The sequence below is a fragment of the Antennarius striatus genome, chromosome 1 (genome assembly GCF_040054535.1).
Source record: "Antennarius striatus isolate MH-2024 chromosome 1, ASM4005453v1, whole genome shotgun sequence".
NCBI classification, from domain to species: domain Eukaryota; kingdom Metazoa; phylum Chordata; class Actinopteri; order Lophiiformes; family Antennariidae; genus Antennarius; species Antennarius striatus.
The window spans coordinates 6,853,182-6,857,440 of record NC_090776.1 but is presented as its reverse complement, the minus strand read 5'-3'; the positions used below and the strand labels follow the sequence as shown (position 1 = coordinate 6,857,440).

General features: G+C 43.4%; 1 pseudogene; it reads right to left on the bottom strand.

The window, feature by feature from the left end:
• Nucleotides 1-400: 400 nt before the first annotated feature.
• Nucleotides 401-4,056, bottom strand: LOC137596182 (piggyBac transposable element-derived protein 4-like; annotated as a pseudogene).
• Nucleotides 4,057-4,259: the final 203 nt, after the last annotated feature.

Sequence of the window (4,259 nt, the reverse complement as noted above, 5' to 3'; positions counted from 1 at the left end):
TTCTAACAAATCATCATATCTGCCCTTAGTCTAGCCTTTGTATTATGTTGGAAAAATATCACATTGATTATGTTGTGGGTCATTTTGACCCACGACATAAGTGGGAAATCCACAACAGTCAAAAAAACAGGTTACACCAGTAACAACTGTATTTTAGATGATTTAAACATTCAGAAGAGACAGACAATATATTTTTAATCCCAACACTATATTTAAGAACTGTTTAGTTAAAGTTTTTCCCCTTCACGTTTATTTTATTTTTTTCATTTAACTTGCCCCATTTTCTGAGATTTTCAGTGTCCAGCATCTTCAGTGGTCTCCACATGATGGACAGAATGTGACTGTGTGCTTTTTGCAGATATAAGTCTTGCATTTCACACAAGAGGTGCTTGTCTTACTGTTATCTCGGGAGGGACAGACCTGGCATAGTTTCTGTTTTTTTCTCACCTGTCACTGGATCAATTGCAGATTCGTTGGATGACCTGTACTTGACCTTTTCAATGACAGCTGCAGCTGCAGGGGATCCAGCTGGCCTGGCTCGCATCTGGATCTTGGAAGTGACGAGTGCTTTGCTGAGTTCTTCCAGGAAAAGCCGACGTCGGTACAATTTACTGGCAATCTATTGCTGGTTGATTTCAGTCCACAGGACATAGGCATTGTAAGCAGACACATCCACAATGTTGTAGAAAATCACCAAGGGCCAACGGGCAGTCTTGCGCTGGCAGCTGTACTTTGCTGTGACTTTGTCCAGATTTTCAACTCCTACTTTGGTCGAGTTGTATAGTCCAGGATCAATTGTGGCTTCATGTCTTGTATGTGGCTCTTCATGTGGCTCAGCAGTAGAGCAGATGTCTTGTAGACAGATCGCCCCAACCATCGGTGGATCGAATCCCACTCCCACCAGGATGTCACCAGGAGTGTGAACTGACGGTGGGAGGCATCAGCTAACCTCCCAACCACTGCCCAGGCGCCATTGAGCAAGGCGCCTTACCCCCTACAAGCTGCTCAATTGGGGCGTGTTCCGCTGCCCGTCACTCTGCCTCCCTGATGTGTGTTGTTTGATGTGTACTAACTGCATACTTGCAGGCCCCCTTTTGTGCTGTGTTTCAGGGGTCCTGTGTATACTGTACATTGATTGTTAAAACTAACACAACAAAATGTACACCTGAGTGACTGTGTAATTTCCCTGTGGGGATAAATAAAGTATACTTCTTCTTGAGACAACAACCAGGAAGAACTGGGAGGGCGTCATTGAAAAAATAGAAGGGAAACTTAAAAAATGGAAATGGTTGCTCCCCAGACTGTCGTACAGAGGTCGAGTTTTAGTGATAAACAACCTGGTGGCCTTGCAGATGTGGCACCGCTTGGCCTGTATGGACCCTCCATCAGGGTTTCTAGCCCAAATCCAGACCAAACGTGTTAACTTTTTCTGGGATGGGCTGCATTGGGTGCCTCAAGGAGTGTTGTTTTTATCAAGAGAGGAGGGGGGACAGGGCCTCAATCACCTGGCTAGTAGAACAGCCACGTTCAGATTACAGTTCATCCAGCGGTTTCTGACCGGACCAGCGGATCTGACGTGGAGAGAGGTGGCCAGCTGCATATTCAAATGTGTGAGTAACTTGGACCTGGATGCTGAACTGTTTTTAAGGGACTTTAAGTTTCTAAAGTTAAATGGTTTGCCTCCGTTTTATCATTGTGTCTTTAAGACATGGGCCATATTTAAAAGCAGCCCAGGAAAAAGCTCTGACTCTCTGTTCTGGTTACTGAAGGAACCACTAGTGCATGGAGCCAGGCTAGATGTCTGCAGTGGAGCCACACCTGGGCTGTCTGCAGCGCTTTGCAGAACCAGGACCATGACTCTCCAGCAGCTGGCGGACAACGTGGGGCTGTGATGCCCAGGCTGTGAGCTCCGTGCTGAACATCCAGTCCATCAGGGTGGCTCAGAGGGTGCTACTGGAGGGTACTCAGAGGGTACTGTGGAGGCAAAGACTCTCCGGGAAGGAGAGAAGCCTCCTCCTGGACTATAGTACAGGGACTGTGCCGGACAGCAAAGATCCTTTCCCTGAGGTCCACATCAGTCCCCTGTTTGGAGAACTGGAGGGTCCTGTCCTCGGAGATGAACGAGAAATCAACCTGCACACGGCCAACAAAAAAATAATGTACAGACAATGTGTAAAAGTAATCAACAAGAAAGGCCTGTGTGACAGAGCGCCCACTACCTGGGCCAACAGGATGATGGGAAATGGACCTGACTCACAGTGGAGACCTCTATACAAACTTCCCCTCAAGAAAAAAACAGCCGACCTCCAGTGGAGAATTTTACATGGTGCCATCGGTTCCAATGCTTTTATCTCTGTTTTTAACCCTGCTGTGTCCAGCCAGTGTCCCTTCTGTCCCCTTCGTGAGACAGTCTTTCATGCTTTTAGTGAGTGTGGGAGACTTGCAGTTCTCTTCACTCTTCTAACGAATGTTTTTAATCTGTTCAGTGAAAATTTTAGTATCAGGAAATTCATCTACAGTGCTGGGTACAATAAATCGAATCAAAGAAAGTGGCTGCTTTTAAATTTTATCTCTGGAGAGGCAAAACTTGCAATTTATGCGACCAGGAAGAGGAGAATTGACAACAATACTGTTCAAGAAGCAGCTACTGTTTTTTTACTGTAACATCAGATGTTGCTTAAAACTAGAATTTGGTTTCTATAAAATGACAAAAGACCTGAATGACTTTAGGAACATCTGGTGTTACAAGAATGTCCTATGCACTTTAGTTGATGATCACCTCACTTTTGCAAACTTCCTATTATAATGCACTAAGTTTTATATTGTATTTCCTTTTGTTTATTGGTGGTTAGTGTTTTTGAAGTTTCATCTAATAAAAAATTGTAAAATGTTCTAAATGTGATTTAATTTTTTTTTTGCACAAAATCTTCTTCTGAAGCACTTTAGTGCTTTCATCTAATGTAAAATTGTAAAATGTTTGAATGTGATTAAAGTGTTTTTGCAAAGATAAAAAAAAAATCTTCTTGTGCTCAGAGATGCATCTATGTGGATTGTGCTCATTACAAGAATATTTTTGTTTTTCTTTGGGCAATATGAAATAACTGTTGCTTTCTCAGTGAAAACAAGTACTGAGGAATGCAGAGGTCTGTCATGTATCTTCAGAATTTCACTGGGAAGTTCTGGCTTATTTCTTCTGACTGTTGCCAACATAGTCAACTTTCTCTTCTGAAGTTCATCTCCAAGGCGGTAAGATGTAAAGAAGTTGTCGAATGTGATGTTTGACCTTGCAGTCCTTCACTCATTTGCAGCACCACACTCATCCCCTGATTCTCCTCAGATGCTCCTGCAGGTAGCTTTCCAGTATACACGTTCATATTCAATGCTTAACTACATTTTGCATCACAGGCTGCCAATATTTTGATGCCATACTTGCCATGCTTGTTGGGCAAGTACTGTCTGAAAGGACAGTGGCCTCAATGGAAAAAGGCACTCATCTACAGTAACATGGGGACCAGGATTGTACAACAACGGTAGTATTTCAACCCATTTATCCCACACATCTCTGATTGCAGCTAGTTTGTCTCTTTTACGTCGACCAGCTCTAGTGTCACAGTTGTCAAATCGGATCACACAAGATATCATGTGAAATTTCTCCAGAGACATTGTTGCTAGAACGATTGGCCTTCCATACTCTCCATCGCACAGACTTGCAGTTGCTTCTCCCCGTGACCTGTACACTCCAGCTAATAACATAATGCCAAGATAAGCATGCAAGTCAGTCTGATCCAGTGGCTTCCATTTCTCTTGAAATACACATTTCCCCTCCAAGTTGGTCATTTCCAGTATAATCTTCTCTATTGGTGGGTATATGAACAGCTGAAATGCTGATTGAGTATCATCAACTCGTGTGACAGCAAATCTTGTAGGACCAGTAGTCATTTTGTTGACATTGGAGGATGACAGTCTGCCTTGGCTTTGGTGTGGTGATGTTGACCATTTCTTGGTTTTCATCCAATGGAGAGACAGCAGCATACTCGTCCTCTGAATCTTCCTCATCGTTGGAATACTGACAATCTGGATCATCAATAACATTGTCCTCGGTCTCTGAAAGATCCTCTGTCTCTGAAATCTCTTCCTCTGCATCACTATCCCAGTTCAAAATCTGTGATGAAGCTTGTTCAGCTTTAAATCTTCTGGAGCTCATTTTTGGTGCGTTGGTCAAAGAGATGACATGAGAAGAGTGACAAGTCAAATAAGAG